Source organism: Zalophus californianus, chromosome 10, assembly GCF_009762305.2.
Source record: "Zalophus californianus isolate mZalCal1 chromosome 10, mZalCal1.pri.v2, whole genome shotgun sequence".
Taxonomy (NCBI): domain Eukaryota; kingdom Metazoa; phylum Chordata; class Mammalia; order Carnivora; family Otariidae; genus Zalophus; species Zalophus californianus.
The window spans coordinates 17,518,851-17,536,729 of NC_045604.1; the positions used below are offsets into that span (position 1 = coordinate 17,518,851).

A 17,879-nucleotide genomic window follows, 5' to 3' on the forward strand; every position below is an offset into this window, starting at 1 on the left:
CTTTTAGATGACACCTAATATATCATATCATTTCATACACATAAAAAAACATGGGAAATCAAAAAATTTATTATATGTTTTCAGTATTTAGAAAATTTATACTTTTTGTCTTCATATGTAGTGTCTTTAAAAAGTAAATTGTTTCTCAATAACTTAATTTATATCAGAAAATATTTGACACATTTTACAATTACTTGTAAATGTTATCAAAGCATCATTTTGATTGTTACTCTCCTTCCTTTTCCAATGTAACTAAAAATACAATGGCAATTTTTAGTGGTATTCCCGCTTTAAAAGTTTAAATAAAATGGTATATAAATTTGTTTTGGAATAAAATCTGCAACATACCCAAATTAAGTAAAATTTTAATAAACACATCTTTGGATGAGTTGTCTTGATTTTATTTAATTTCAGATTTAAATTCTTCTGTAATTTTCTGACAATAGTGATTATGTAAATGTGAGTGATATTATACTTAAAACTTGCAAATCTTACACTGACTCTTAAAACATTGGCCCCAAAGTAATCCATATCACATCCTACTAACAGTTCCTTAGCCATACAAGTCAGAGTTCATATTAGACTTCCAGTTCCCAGTCCAAATGTAGGGTTTGGAAGTTGTCACTCCCATCCTCATAACAAGAAAAAAGCTGAAGAAACATACATCACCACCTCTCTTAGATCCAGCAGAGAATTAAGGTCACAGGGCATATCAGTGTGCTGAAAGATTGGAAAGAAAAGCAGGTGCAGAGCTTATAGTTTATCAGAAACAGAGGTAGCCACTAGATCCAGTGTCAGTAGTAATAAAGGGTATAGTTGACTAATTGCTCGAGACTAGTGTGGACTGGCTTGAGGTATAAAAACTTGAGGGAGATCAGTCCTAAGTGTCTCCTGCATTTTTGTAGTTTTCCCTCCAGGTGCCCTACCAGGTTCTCACTCTGAAGATCTGAGACTGCCCCCCCCACTCCAGCCCACCGCGCTTCCAACAGGAGTACGGGTAAAGTAACCATTTTGGAATATGCTCAGGGAATTCTGTTCTCTTTAACAAAGGCTTGCCCATAATGGAAACTCTTTTACCTATGTGAAGGAAAAGAATTCCCCGTCTCGACCAGCCCACCCAGCACCCCCAGTCTTCCTGTGTCACCTAAGGAGGAAAAAAAAAAAAGAAAGAAAGAAAAAGACTGAGAAGCACTCGTGAAGATCACAGCTCAGGGACCCAGGCTTACTAAAAGACTTACCCCTAACTCGATCTTACTGCTAGAGAACATTTCCCCCGCCCCCACATCTAACTGCTACATCAACAGGCTTATATATGATAACTGGGAATTAAAACTGAAAAGAACAGCAAGACTCAGACCCTATTCAAAAAGGACTCTCAAGGAAAATCCAAGACAACAGAAGACACAAAAGCTGCCAAAGAAATTTTAGTCTCTGACATCTGCAGCTAGGGCAGATATTAAACACAGCATAAATCCTAGCCAAATAAACATAAAACCAAACACAGAGAGCCTTCAGCCTTTAAACATAAAACCAAACACCAAGATTTACCACAGTTCCTAAAGTTAATACTGTTGATTTTCAAAATTTGTCCTAAGAATACACTTATATAGTGAATACACTATGTCATTAAGCGTTATGCCAAGTATATGTGTGTGTGTTATTTAAACAAGTAAATTATTAAATTGAATGTGTGGACTTTGCCTTGCTGCAAAGGGCTACTGGGCAGGCTCTCCAGCTAGTACCTTGGGCACTTTGCTGGCTCCAAGGCCCTCAGCCTCTGCTCATCTCACTGTAGGCCATGACAACATGAACAGTAAATAAGGATCAGGAGGTTCAGAAAAAGGAAGCATGAGAATTCCCCATATAATCAGGAAGAGAAGGGAAGGATGTTAATTCATCTTCACCTGTGATGTGGCCTTCAGATCACTTCAGCAGGAACTTGATGCAAAACATGACAAATATGAGAGACTTAAGATATAAACTGCTGAAAGTAAAAGGACATTTTTTTTTCCTCCACGAGATTACAAGTGCTCCTGATATGGAAGATATATTGACTGAATCAGAAATTAAAACAGATGGTAGGAAACAAAAGATATCTAAGTAGCCCAGCAGCTCTCAGGAGAGGACATGCATCAGTTGCATAGAGCCATTACTACAGGCCTGAAGTAATATGTGAAGGCTGTTTCTTTTCAACATTTCATCAAAACATGATCACTTATCAGTATGGATGAAATTAAATAATTGATATTTACAACAGAAGAATGTAAAAGAAAACAAGACACCCCCTCCCCCCACTGATGCACAGGAGAAGCAGTTTGGAACTTGGAAACTGAAAATCACACCTGTTGATTACCTTCTGGAAATGGCTATTTTAACTGGGGAGTTGATGCGGATGTGTATTAACAGTGTGGGGGATGGGTACATTGGCACCCCCTTTAAAGTGAGCCAGTTTTTATGTCAGGTTTATGATGGGTTTTCATTCATTGGCAATACTGGACCTTATGAGGTTTCTAAGAAGTTGTATACCTTCAAAACAAAGTTTGGCCAAAGTGGAGAATGCTTGTTATGCCTTAAAGTCAGAGGTTCAGAAATTCTAAAACATAAGCTAGCAGATGTCTTTTCAGTTAAAACAGAAATGATTGATCAAGAAGAGGACATTTCTTAGAATACCATACTCAGTTGTTACTCTCTTGAGAGACCAGTTTGTAAGACTGTTATTTAGTATTTCACTGGACTTTATTGTGGCTTTTACATAGAAATGTTTTCAGTTGTATTTGTTTTAAGATGTATGCAAGCTGTACATAAAATTATTGAAACAAGTCATTTCTTGTATCTTACTCATCGAAATTTGCATAAAAATATTTACATAAATGCCTACTTGAATTTTTGCTGGCTAAACTTCCATCATTTATCTTTGAAATGTGAACATTTTTAGATTGCACTTTCTGCCATACCATTTTAATTTACATTGTGTGAATTTTGGAGTGGTAATATTTAATGGAAGCCATTTATAATTTAAATTGGTGATTTTGTTATATTTAGAAAATATTTCTTAGTTATAGATCTGGACTAGACTTTCATGTTTAAATTTCTTGGTACTATTTTGCCAAGCCTCCAAAAAAGTTTTATTCCATAGAACAAGGATTAAAAATTAAGTTATCTGTATTATGAGGTATTATAGTGAGAATTCATATTATATTCTAGTCATTGTTTATTAGGCCATTTGAATTCATTTGAAATAGCCTTCCAGAAAAATTGTTGGATACCCAGATTTTAGTTTTTACATTTAATTTTTATCCTTTATCACAGAAAGTCTGATAGTGAATTGGAACTAACATTATAATATTTTCACTGGTGTTTGAGTTCAATTATGTACTTGTACATATATCTGAAAAGCTTTTAGTAATGATTATTAGTAGTTCTTTTGTTGTCATTATATTACATTAGGCATGTTTCTTATAAGATGCATCCATAAGAAATTTACATTTAAATAATTATAAAGTTTGAAATTTTTGAAATAATAAGTTAATTCAAACCTTCATAGTTGTCCAGTTGTGTTGTTTGATAGTATAAAAAGTTGCCAAAGAAAATTTGTCATATAGAATTCAGCAATAATACAATTGCCAACACAGTTGGGAATAACAATGGTAGTCTCTAATAATGTTTAGAATTGGAATTTGCCTACTGAAATTAGTTATAGATTATTGCCTGTGATGTGAAGCTGACTTGAGCATGACACTATTGGCTAACAACCAGACATTTCCATTTGGTTTTGTGAGTTTTGAGAATCTAGCTACTGGATTTTATTTTTGGAAAGATTGCTCTGTTTACAAGGACTTGATTCTTTGAAAGTGAAATTTCTGCCCCCCCCCAAAATCATGTAAAGGAAAATAAATTGCAGACATGCTTAATAAATTAGATTAGTTGGTTTATTTTGGTGGTAGTAGGTTTTTTTGGTTTCCCTATTTGAAGACATAGTACTAAAATATAGTCTCATTACATAATTTTGTTTCTTCTACCACTGAAGTTAAATTTAAATGTTAAAAGTAAAATAAATGGATTGATGAATTACAGATGTTTAAAACTGAAGTCTTTATTAAATATTAATTGACAAAAAAAGTAAATTAATAAGTCAAGCAATGAACTGATGGATTATTTAAAAAACTATAAGATTCTGATGACTTTCTAACAAATATACAACTTCCCTTATAGAGTCAGTAGTTTGCAATATTAGTTTGTGATAGTTTTAAGTGATTTACATTCTTCTGAAAATGTCTTGGTTAATGATGGATTACATTTGACCTTACTTTATAGATCTTAAAGAGACATTTTCTTTCTTTTTTCCTTTTCTTTTTTTTTTTTTTTAGAGAGTAGGGGGAGGGGCAGAGGGAGAAGGAGAGAGAGAAAATCTTAAGCAGGCTCTACGCCCATTGTGGAGCCCAGCTTGGGGCTCGATCTTAAATTCTCACAGGATTCCAGCACTAAATCTCCTGGGCCACCCAGGCGCCCCTTAAAGGGACTTTTTCTTAACCAAAGCAAGTTATTATCCAGAGAATATTGGTCTTTGCTATAAACTAAATGTTTGTGTTGTCCTAGACTCATATGCTGAAAACTAATTCCCTGTGTGATGGTATTTGGAGGTGGGACTTTTGGGAAGTCATGAGGGTGGAGAACTCATGAATGGGATTAGTGTCGTTATAAAAGAGATTCCAGAGAACTCCCTTGCTTCTTCTGCCATGTGAGGATACAGCAAGAATACAGCCATTTATGAATCTAGATGTGACCCTCATTATACACTGAATCTGTGGGCAACTTGATTTTTGACTTCCAGTCTCCAGAACTATAAGATATAAATGTTGTCATTTAATCCATCCAGTCTATAGAGTTTTGTTATAGAAACCCAAATGGACTGAAACAGAGATTGGTTCTAAGCGGGATGCTTCTGTAACCAATAACTAAAAATCTGGAAGTAGCTTTGGACCTGGAGAATGGGTAGAGCCTGGAAGAGTTCTGAAGTGATCCTAGAAAAAACCTACATTGCCATGGACCTACACCTTTAAAGTTGATTTTGGTGACAGCTCAGAAAGAAAAGAGCTATAGAGAAAGCCTCAACCTTGGAGAATATTTATGTAATCCTGAGCAGTATGTTGGTACAAATAAGAGCAGTAGAGGCCATTCCAGTGAGGACTCAGATGGAAATGCAGAACATATTATTGGAAACTGAAGGCAAGGCAAACCTTGTTATAAAGGGGCAGAGACTTTAATTGTGTTTGTGTTCTATTGTTTTGTGGAAAGTAGAACTTGTGCGTAATTAAGTTAGATATTTATATGAGGCTATTTTTAAGCAAAATGTTGAAGGTTGGCTTGTCTCCTTCTGATTGCTTATAGTAAATCATGTGAAGAGAGAAATGACATAAAGATGGAATTGTTAAGAAGAAAAGGAAGTAGAACTTAAAATTTGGGGTAATTTTCAGACTATCCATATTGCAAAATATGAGAACACTAACAGCGTGGCCAATTGACCATTTGATAAGAAGATGTGTATGAGTCAACCATCTCATCAGAAACCAGGAGCTACTGTTCAAGATCATGGAAGAATGACCCCAAAGCCAACTCAGAGATTATCAAGGCTGCCTTACCAATCACAGGCCCAGAATGCAAGGACCTGGGACACAGTGTGGTTTCAAAGGAGGAGTGGTGCCTGTGGGCCCCAGCAGCACACTTGCTGCACAGTGCCAGGTGTCCCCTCACATTGCATGCTCCCTTCACATTCTGGCACCAGGCTCCTCCCCTGTCCCAGGTATGGTTTTGGTAGGCCCCAGTGCAGTGATGGCTCCCCTCAGGAGTGCACAGGAAGCAAATTTGGCAGCTTCCTCTAGCCACAGTCCTCACCAATGAGCAGAGTGTGAAAGCCCTCTACCTCTACCTGGATTTCAAAAGATGGAGCCACCCGTCCTAGTGGAGAGACCCAGGCAGCAATCTATTATAAGGCTGTCCCCCTGAGCCCTGGGAGTGACACTGCCACCTCAGAGGGCCATGAAGACAGAGCATTGGGCCAAAGAGATTTAAGGTTTTTTGTGTTTTTTTGTTTTTTTTTTTTTAAACCATGTTCCTTGGGTGCCTGGGTGGCTCAGTTGGTTAAGCGACTGCCTTCGGCTCAAGTCATGATCCTGGAGTCCCGGGATCGAGTCCCGCATCGGGCTCCCTGCTCAGCAGGGAGTCTGCTTCTCCCTGTGACCCTCTTCCCTCTCGTGCTCTCTCTCTATCTCATTCTCTCTCTCAAATAAATAAATAAAATCTATAAAAAAAATTTAAAAAAACCCAAAAAAACCGTGTTCCTTTTTTTTTTTTAAAGATTTTATTTATTTGACAGAGAGAGAGACACAGCGAGAGAGGGAACACAAGCAGGGGGAGGGGGAGAGGGAGAAGCAGGCTTCCTGCGGAGCAGGGAGCCCGGTGCGGAGCTCGATCCCAGGACCCTGGGATCATGACCTGAGCCGAAGGCAGACACTTAACAACTGAGCCACCCAGGTGCCCCGAGATTTAAGATTTATTGTTATTTTCCCCCATTAGGTTTCAGACTTACCTGGAATGTATTACCTCTTTCTTCTTTCTTCGTCCTCCCTTCTGGAATGGAAATGTATATCTTATCTGTGTCCCACCCTTGTGTTTTGGAAGCATATAATTTTTTTGGCTTTACATTTGGACAGCAGTTTGCCTCGGGATGAATCATACATACAGTCTTACCTGTATCTGATTTTTGGTGAGATTTTATATTTTAGACTTTTGAATTGATGCTGGAATGAGTTAAGACTTCGGGGCTGTTGAGATGGAATAAATTTATTTTGCATGTGACAAGGACAGGAATTTTGGGGAACCAGGGCAGAATTCTAGAGACCATGGCCACCCCAAAATTTGTATTTTGGAACCTAATCCCCAGTGTGATAATATTTGGAGGTAGGGTTCTTGGGAGGTCATTAGGATCATAAGAGCAGTGTCCTCATAAATGCAATTAGTGCTCTTATAAAAGACCCCAGAGAACCCCCTTGCCTCTTCTGCCATGGGAAGACATCAAGAGAAGAAGGCCATTTATGAACCAGAAAGCAAACCCTTCCCAGACATGAATCTGCCTGCACCTTGATCTTGGACTTCTAGCCTTCAGAATTGTAAGATTTAAGTGTTTGTTGTTCACCCAGTATGTGCTATTTTTGTCATAGCAGCCCTAATAGACTAAGACTATCACTCATTCCTACCATCAATTTACTTAAAAGCAACACAGAACATGAGTACTTCCTCCCTCCCCACCAGGATCCCAAAGCATAAACCTATTCTGCCTTTATTTTCTATAAAGAAAATAGAACAAAAATAAATAATTGCATGTAAAAATTTAAAAAAAAAACCCACAAAATATGGTACTTAAAACCATAACCAAATTGATATTTCACCTGTAATCAACTTAGATCAACTTAACCAACTTTTAGATCTTCACTTTTTTCAACAGAGTATTTGCTCTCTTTCTTTTTCTTTCCTTGTTTCTCTTTATGACTCTCTGCCTCTCCCACTCTGAATTTGTTCCTCTCTCCTGTTCTCTTCATTCTTTATTTACTGGAAAAATTTTGATAAGACAATACGAAACTATGTACTTAAAAATCTGCTGCTGTGGTTTCATTGTACAAGTTTATACCAATCTGTTAATTGTTTTTATAAGTGGATTGCTTTATTTATTGAGGTGTTTGGACAGAAACATAAGTAAGACATAGATGTTTTGCTGTGAAGGGAGTAATTCGGAATATGTTCTATCTGGAAAAAAATCTGTATCAAATACTCTAAGAAATTTCACAAAATTTAATAATAAATGAATAGTCTCTGGGTTATATTGAGAAAAAACTCATTTAGGAGTTATCAGAATTACCTTTTGACCACAAAATGTTAGGAAAAAAGTTATAAATCATAGAAGTCATCATTATTGGATCTGTAAGAAATTGTATTAAATCAAGGTTACATATATTAAACATAAAGCGTATCCATAACTTATTTATTACAAACCATACATTTCTCTTTGTTCACATCAGTGAAATATAGATGAGATGGTAAAATGAATTAATTATGAATCACTTCTATTGAATGAATGCTAATGTTACAGTTATTGATTTTTCCATGATTTTTTCCCCTTCAAATTCTAGAGAAAATGTCCTTTAATTTCAGTTTAGCCGTCTTATTATATTCTAGTTTATAAATATATATTTGCATTATTAGGTATTCCAGTCTACTAGACCCTTTATAAGTATACTCTGAATACCTGTTCTGACCTTTAGCTCTGAAAACCTATGTTTTTTTTCTTTTTAAAGTAAAGCTTGGGGCACGTGGGTGACTCAGTTGGTTGAGCGTTCAGCTCTTGATTTTGGTTCAAGTCATGATCTCAGGGTTGTGGGATTGAGCCCCGCATTGGGCTCTGTGCTCAGTGCAGAGTCTGCTTGTCCTTCTTCCTCTGCTTCTCACCCCCTCTACTCTCTCTTTCTCTCTCAAATGAATAAATAAAATCTTTTAAAAAATTCAAAATATAAAGGAAAGCTTATCAGTTTAAAAATCAAAGATCACAGTATGTTGGGGGTGGGGAGAAAGGTCACAGTATGTGAAAACTAATACCCTCTGCTCATTAAGAAACCCGAACAAACTAAGAAGACAAGGCAAAAGGGAAGGTAATTCTAAAAATTACATGAGGTTATACTCAACTCTTCCTCTTAAAAAAACTGACAAAATATGAAAATCTTTTGTATCAAGACAATGGAAAACTACAAACATAGTGAAAATTTGGGGAGCTGTAATCTTGGAGTGGAGGAGAGTACAGAGTGATAATATGGGTGTTTGGGACCGCTTTTCCTTTTGAAATGATTACTGATTTAAAAAGGGAAAGCAGTAGCAATAGGCTGAGAAGCTGAGCAGAGGTTTTTTTGCGGTCTCATGGGAATTTGACGGCCCTCTTGAAATGAAGACTTCATAAATTTCCCAAACTATTAATTGAGAATCTGAAAAGTCCCCATTGGAATGAAAGGCAAAGTATAAATAGGTCACTCAGTCACAAAAGACTAAAGCCTGATTTCACATCATCATAGTCTCCAACTGGGATAACTGTTATGTGATTGCTACTATGCAGAGAAGAGCTGCTTGCCCCACAGAACGATAAATATTCTCTGAAGGAAAATGACAACAAAAGCCTCATATATGTATCTCTCTCTCTCTCCATATATATGTGTGTATATATATAAAACATCTGTAATCCAATAAAAAACAAAACAGTTAAACGCAGAACTTTTTTAAAAAGAAGAAAAATTCAAAATATAAAGTGACCAGAGATATTTTTTAAAGAAAGTTTCAAACATGGACTTTAAAATATCTATGATAAATAAAAGGTTATAAGAGATGACAAGGAAAATATTGGCAGGTGTTATAAAGGAGAAGCAAATAGGAATTAAAAAAATCTAATGAATTATGAGTATAATAGATTTAATGGCCAATAAGAGATAATGAACTGAAAAATAGATTGAGATATACTCAGACTGAAGGATAGAGAGGCAATGGTATGAAAACACAGAACGGATCATCTGAGATGTATAGAACAAAATAAAAAAACTAACAAAAATGTAAATACTATTGTACAAGAGAAGAGTTAAGATAGGATAGAATCAGTCATTGAAGAGATTTTGGTAAGAAAGGAAGAAATTTCCAAAATGGGTAGTAGAAATCAAGCCATATATCATGCAAGACACACATAAAGAATGCCACATTTAAGCCCATTAAATAAAAACTCCTGAAATTAATATATGAGTAAGTTTAAGCCTTTCATATTGTTTTTTTTCCTTTTATATTTGCCCCATCTGTTTCTTTCTTTCTTTATTGCTGCCTGTTTTTGTACTAATTCTTTTTTAGTATGTTTTTTAAAACATTCTTTAGAGTGTTTTTTAGGGATTTACAATATGCATTCTTGCATTATTATAGAATTCCATGAGCTAATTTTATGCCATTTTACTTATAAGATAGTAGTCTTAAAAGAATATATGTTTATGAATCCTAGTCTGTTATCTTTACTACTGTTGACCTTTATTTTACTTCTTAATATATTATTCATCCCATAATATAGTTGTTTTTATGACAAATACAAAATGAGATATTAGGGCTCCTGGGTGGCTCAGGTGGTTAAGCGACTGCCTTCGGCTCAGGTCATGATCCTGGAGTCCCGGGATCGAGTCCCACATTGGGCTCCCTGCTCAGCGCGGAGTCTGCTTCTCCCTCTGACCCTCTTCCCTCTCGTGCTCTCTATCTCTCATTCTCTCTCTCTCAAATAAATAAATAAAATCTTAAAAAAAAACAAAATGAGATATTATTTAATACCTCACTATTCTGTATGTTATAGTTGAATAAATCCCTGATGGAGAATAATAGATATATATACCAAGAAGAAAGGAGTCTGCTTCTAAAAAACATTAGTTTGGCCAACTTGATCATGGGAAAACAAACTTTACACAATAATTTTATTATTTTTGTTTAACCAGTAAACTATATTTTATTAAAGAAATTCAAAAATGAGAAAAACAGGCTTTACATTTATAACATATTTGCTACTTCTTATGCTCTTCATTCCTTTGTGTTTATTTCTATGCTGAAACTTCCTTTCTGCTCGCTCATTATTTTCATCTTTTCCAGGAGCCAAATAACATTTTTTTAAAAAAAGATCCTGATGGTAAATATTTTAAGCTTGCAGGTCATGTAGTCTATGTCACAACTACTCAGTTCCACTATTGTTTGATAATTGCATCTCTAGACATTATGTAAATGATTAGGTTTAGCTATTCACTATTGCAACTTTATTTGTAAAAATAGGTGGCCAGTTTGTGAGCCATAATTTGCTGCCCCTAATCTTTTACATTACTTCTTTGATTATATTTATAATTACACTTTTAAAGTTTGCATCCACCAATGCTGAAATCCATGTCATATCTGGATCTATTTCTATTGACTGTTACTATTTTCCTTCTGATAGGTCACATAATTTGGTTTTTGCCATGCCATATATATGTATTTTTTTCTTTTTTAAAACTTTATGTTGGTTATTGTAGATACTATTGCTGTTGAAGGTTGAAGTTTTATTGTCTTTGAATAAAGAGTGTTGAATTTTATTTTGGAAGGTAGGTAATTTGCTGGTGAGTGAACTTGATCCTCTTGAGGCTTAGATTTAGGTTTTGTTAGTGAGACACTATAGAGACCTTACTCTAGGTCTAGTGTAGTGTTACTGCTAATGAAGCCCTTTTGGGAAACTCCGTTGAATTTCTGGCCTGTTCAGTTTGTGTTTTTTACTCTGGCTTGTATACCTCTGTTTTTCAGTATAGTGTAACTTGTGGAACCTCTGTGGAGCTCCCAGATACCTAGTCATTATTTTGTGCCAAGTCTTTCAGGGTTTCACACTAAGCACATACAACTGAATGAATATTCATCAAATACTTCTTTTTTTGAAGAAGTAAAAAAGCATTTATTAAGAAACTCTTTTTCACCAAGAGGCAGTTAAAATTTATCATTTAAGATCCAGACCACTACTAAAAGAGAGAATGGGGGGCTAAAAACTATGAAACATTGACAAAAGGACCAAAACAGACAAAGCCTGGGGAAGAGCAGCGCCAGGAGATGGGAGTACCTCCTCTCCTGAGGTTAGGAGCAGTGGCAGGGTGGAAACCCAGAGCACCCCCAGTGCCTGGCACGGCCCAGTGCATAAGCTTCTCTAAGAGGGACTGTAGTCAAAGGAAGAGCCCTCAGTAGTGTGTGTTCATCACACAGGTTGTTGTGCATTCTGCTCAGTCCAACTCCCCATTGCTGAGGCTGTCCTCTATGGCCACTCTCTGGGAATGAAGTTTCCTTTATGCAAATTTTTAAACCCATAAAACTTTAGAAAAACAGATGGCCAGGCAATGGACCATCATTCATCAACCATGTCTATAGAATATAAAATTATATGACTTAACATTTCCAATCTTCCTAAGCTGTGTTTAAATCCTGGTATCCCACTATATTAAAAATGTTACTTTGAGCAAGCTATTCCAAGCTATTTAAGTTTTCTGCCACATAATTAGCTTATAGAAGAGCCCCATAAGGCTTTTGTGAGAATTAAATTAGATAATTCATGTACAGTTCCTTACACTGACAAATTAACAACAAAAAAATAGATAATGCTAACTACTATTACTTATATTTAGGTCATTATTTTTATTATGCCATTACTGTTACTTGTGTTTTATCTCCGACATCAGAAAAAAAATAGTACAATATTAACTTAAAAATGCCTCAGAATCAGGATGCCTGGGTGGCTCAGTCAATTAAGCGTCTGACTCTTGGTCTCAGCTCATATCTTAATCTCAGGGCCATGAGTTTAAGTCCCATGTTGAAAAAACCCCTACTTAAAAAAAAAAAAAAAAGGCCTCTGAATCTATTTGGCGTGCAGATGGGGTGAGGATGGAACTATGGCTGGGAAAGACTTTCAGACCTGTCTTCCCTTAAAAAGCATGATATTTAAATCCATATCCAAAATGGGAGATTTTGTTTAATGTCACAAAAAGCACCATTTTTATTTTTCTATATTAACTCCTGTTGGTCTATTGTAAGTGAAACTTTAGAAACTTGGGATTTATCTATAAATTATAGGATGTTAGGTTCTCCTCTTTAACTTAGAATGACTATATTAACATGGTTAATATTGTAATGCCTTAGGCAAACATCATCATTCTCTTCTTTTCCATTCACTAAAATTTATTGATCTACAGTGATCAAAAACTGACTACACATTATCATTCTCTTTGTAATATTTTCCACTAGGATGGAAACTGTATTATAAACTTTTCAAACCCTTACCAAGTATAAATGTGTAATTAATTCCATAAAACATAACAATGCGTTTTACAACCAGAGGACAACTCTTACACTGAATAAAAATCCTTAGGACAATGTAGAATAATTCACATAATCAAGAAATACCTCAGTCAAAACATATGTAAATTAGCTTATAAATAGACTCACACAAATAAACACTTCTTTTACTTAGTAGACAATTTACATCTATACTTCTATGTCAAAATCATATCTTATCACAAATATGAGTTGCAAATAATCCAATAAGCTTGTCCTGAGAGTTTTGAGATATTCTACTCAAATATATATTTTATATATATAAAAGTATATACATAGTTTAATATATATACTTTAGTGAAACATCTAATTATGTTTTTATAGCATCAATATGGTTCAGTCATTTATACAATCTCTCAGTATATTTATTTGATATGATATACACATTTTATTCATATTATATATTATTCACATCTAGTAGATATATTTATCAGTAAATAATAAATATATAATATATAACATCATTACATATAATATTAACCTTATACATCATATAATGTACATATCTACATTAGATACATAAATTAATACACCTATCTAATAGATGTATTGATGTCTATCATATATATAAATATATAGAGACAAAGAAGGGACAAAGAGAGATAGAATTTAATACTGTTTAAAGACAGTTCAAATAAACTGTATTTCCATACATACAGCATTGGAGAGATGGTCATAATCTAACACAGGCTTTTTAAAATTTATGCTTTTTATACATTAATCATTTAAGCTAAAATTCATTTCTTTGGAGTAATATTAATTACTACTATTGCTTTAAGAAATAGTTGGAGAATCATTGTAAGAACTTGAGGGGTATCAATAATTTCTTCCAAAAAAAAAAAAAAGGAAATAAAACATTTAATCGGCAGGAATCAATATTGCTTCCCAGGTCTAGATTATTTCCATGCTCTATAAACTCTGAGCATACCATAATAGAGAAGATTAATAAAAAGTTTTTAATTAGTGTACTTTTCATAAAATATCATAAGCAAAATTAAATAGTATACAGTAAACTCTGAATCAGCATTTATGAAATAATAGACAGAAAAAAGTTAATGTTATTAATATATAAAATAGAATCTTATTAAAAACTTAAACAATTAAGGATAACTGAGGTTTAGATTGAATTTAGAAAAGAATATGCCCAGAGGGACATAATATAAAAGTTATAATCAGAGATAAATTATCTGAAAAAATAAAATTACAGCTTGACATCTTATTTGTATTATCATATAAACATTTAAAATTAAATATTCAAATAATAGTGTGAAGAAATAGCCACCCTTACATTCCTAGTTCTAAACTGTTACGTGTGTTTTGGACAATTGTCAATGTTTTCCAAAGTCTTCAACTAATCTGATACTGTAATTCTATTTCTTAGAATATATTTCAAAGGCATAATTTAATAGAAATGTTGAAATGTACATTTGAGGATGATATTGCACTATGAATCATATATATATTAATGTAAAATATCTAAATATCAAATAATGATATGATATTGATCACAATGATAACAGCTAACACTTATTGTATACTTGTTATAGACTAAGCAATAAATATTGTCTCATTTAAGCATAATAACCTCATGTTATACAGTTATTTTAAGATTTATTTTATTTATTTGAGAGAGAATGAGAGAGAGCACAAGCAAGGTGAGGGGCAGAGGGAGACGCAGACTCACGCTGAGCAGGGAGCTCGATGCGGGGCTCAATCCCAGGACCCTGGAATCATGACCTGAGCCGAAGGCAGATGCTTAACTCACTGAGCCACCCAGGCGCCCCATTATACAATTATTTTAAATAAGAATCTGAGAGGGGCACCTGGGTGGCTCAGTTGGTTGAGTGTCTGACTCTTGATTTGGGGTCAGGCCATGACCTTAGGGTAGTGGGATCGAGCCCTACATCGGGCTCCATGTTCAGCAGTGAATCTGCTTCTCTCCTTCTCCCTTTCCTTCTGCCCCTCCCCCTGTTCACACTCTCTCCCTCTCTTTCATTCTCTCTGTCTCTTTCAAATAAATAAATAAATCTTTAAATAAGAATCTGAGAATCAGAAACCTAAAATGATTTGCTATAGAATGTTTAATAGAAAAGCCATGAGTATATAATTTAAACCCAAATTTCTTTATCTCTCATTAATCATTTTTATTTCATCACAATAGAATATTAATTAATACATTGATTAGATACTTTCTAATAATTTTATGTGATACCATACAATACAACCTTTAAGGCAAAGATGACTATATAATAATTTGAGAAAATTCTGATAGCTAATTATTTTTATAAACTTACAAAAAATCTGAAATTGAATATATTGCATAACTTTCTATATATAGTCTTTTTTTAAAATTTATGACAACATTATAATGCATACATGTCCAGCGTGTGTGTGTGTGTGTGTGTGTGTGTGTGTGTGTAGAGAGATAAGGAGAAAGAGAGTTTTCGGTGAATTAAAATCAGCACATCTGTCTACCTTTTGTGGAACTTACATTCTTATGGGGAAAATAGACATTTATAGAAACTAATATATTTAGGACATTCATTTTTACAGTCAGTTAAGTGACTTAATTGTATAAGTGATAGAATTAAATAACGGAAAAAGAGTGTGGCCTAGGGAGTTGACATTTTATGCAGAGTGGTCAGCAAAGACCTTTGGGATAAGAGTTGCTCAGGATGATAATGGTGGTCTGGGTGAAAATGGTAGTCAGAAAAGGCCTTTGTGATAAAGTGTGATTTGTGGATTGAAGAAGTGAAATAATGCCATAAGATTATCTGGGAAAGATCATCCGAGGAAGAAGAAATAACAAGTTCAGAGGCCCTGTGATTGAAGTCTGATTGATATGTTCAAACACTGGCAAGAGGCTATAGTGCCTGGAGGGTAGGGAATGGAAGAACAAAACAGAAGCTCTACATGAGGTTGGGTCATGAGGGCTTTGTGGGTCATTTGTGTGAATGTAGAATTTACTTTGAAATAAGATGCCTTTGATGGATCTTGAACAAAAGTTTCATGTTCTGATATATATATATATATTGTCTTGGTGCTCAACATTTAAATCAAACATGATATTAATAATTAGTTTATACCAAAACCTGTCTGATATTCATGCCAAAGTGTTTTATAAAATAAAATTACATACACTTCAAAAATAGAATTAATTACACTAATTTCACAGATGAACTCAGATTTGTGAGTAAACAATAAATTTTATCTCTTTAATTAGTTTTTCCCGCTTTTCAAGTTATGTGTATTTGGTTGTAAATTCCCCTTAGCATTATAAATATACTACTAATACTCATGGATACAGCTTCAGACTATAAATATGGAATGCCTTATATCTAGAATTATTATGATTCAAACATGAAGAAACATGGATTGTGACATGAGAAACAAAACAATTTAATAATCTGTCTTTTTTTAAGGTTTACTTTTTACCTTAAACAGTGAATTGCTCACTTAGTGTTCTCTTTTTCAGTGTGGATTTTTTTCATTGTTGTTGTGGGTAATTAATTAATATATTTTCTTCATCTTTTTTTATCTTTCCTTAATAAGGTTTAAGTTTTGGAGTGCCTGCATGGCTCAGTCGTTAAGCATCTGACTCTTGGTTTTGGCTCAGGTAATGATCTCAAGGTCATGGTATAGAGCCCCACACTGGGCTCCACACCCAGCGGTGAGGCTGCTGGAGATTCTCTCTTCCTTTTCATCTCCCTCTACCCCTCTCCACACTTGTACTTTCTCTCTCTCTCTCAAATAAAATAAATGAATCTTTAAAAAAAAAAACTTTAAAAGATAAGGTTTAAGTTTTAAATTAAGACTTTCTTAGAAAAGTTTCAGTTTTAGAGAAAAATTGAGTGGTAAGTACAGAGAATTCTCATGTACCCCCTCCCCCCACACATAATTTCTATTAATGGTGTCTTGGATTAGTATAATATACTTATAATATACTTATTACAGTTGATAAGCCAATATTGATACATTGTTTTAACCAAAGTCTATAGGTTACATTAGGGTACACTGTTTTCCTTGTATGTTCTGTGGGTTTTGACAAATACATAATGGCATGTATCTAGTATTTCAGTACCATACAAAATAGTTTCACTGCTTAAAACATCTCTTTTGCTCTATCTATTCATCCTTCTCTTTTTTCTGTCCATTTTCTGTTCCCACAATCACTGATCTTTTTACTGTCTCCATAATTTTGCCTTTTCAAGAATATGACAAAGTGAGAATCATATAGCATAAGCTTTATCTAGTTGGTTTCTTTCACTTAGGAGTATGCACTGAGGTTTCCTCCATTTCTTTTCATGGCTTAATAGAACTCATTTATTTTTTTTATCACTAAGTAATATCTCATTGTATGGATTTACCATGGTTTGTTTATCGATTCACCTATTGAAGGGTATAGTGGCTGCTTGCAAGTTTTGGCAGTTTTGAATAAAGCTTCTAAAAATATCCATGTGCAGGATTTTGTGTATACATAGGTTTTCAGATCCATACCAGGGAATGCAATTGCTTGATCATTTGGTAAGAATATATTTGGTTTTAGAGGTTCAGTCAGTTAAGCGTCTGTCTGCTTTCAGCTAAGGTCATGGTCCCAGGGTCTTGGGATTAAGCCCTGCCTGGGTCTCTCTGCTTAGTGGGGAGCTTGCTTTTCCCTCTCCTCCCTGCTCCTGCTCTCTCTTTCTATCTCTGTTGTTATATCTGTCTCTGTCTCCCTCTCTCAAATAATAAATAATAAATAAATAAATAAATAAATAAATAAATAAATAAATAAATATTATTTAAAAAAAGAATACATTTGTTTTTGAAGAAACAGCGAAACTATCTTCCATATTGGTTGTACCATTTGCATTACCACCAGAAGTTAATGAGAGTTCCTGTTGCTCCACATCATCTTCACTGACTTGTTGTCAGTATTTTAAATTAAATTA

At 34.4% G+C, this 17,879-nt stretch overlaps 1 pseudogene; it reads left to right on the forward strand.

Annotated features, from left to right (window-relative positions):
- The first annotated feature begins 1,806 nt into the window (after positions 1–1,806).
- LOC113933645 lies at positions 1,807–2,665 on the forward strand (annotated as a pseudogene).
- The last annotated feature ends 15,214 nt before the right edge of the window (positions 2,666–17,879 follow it).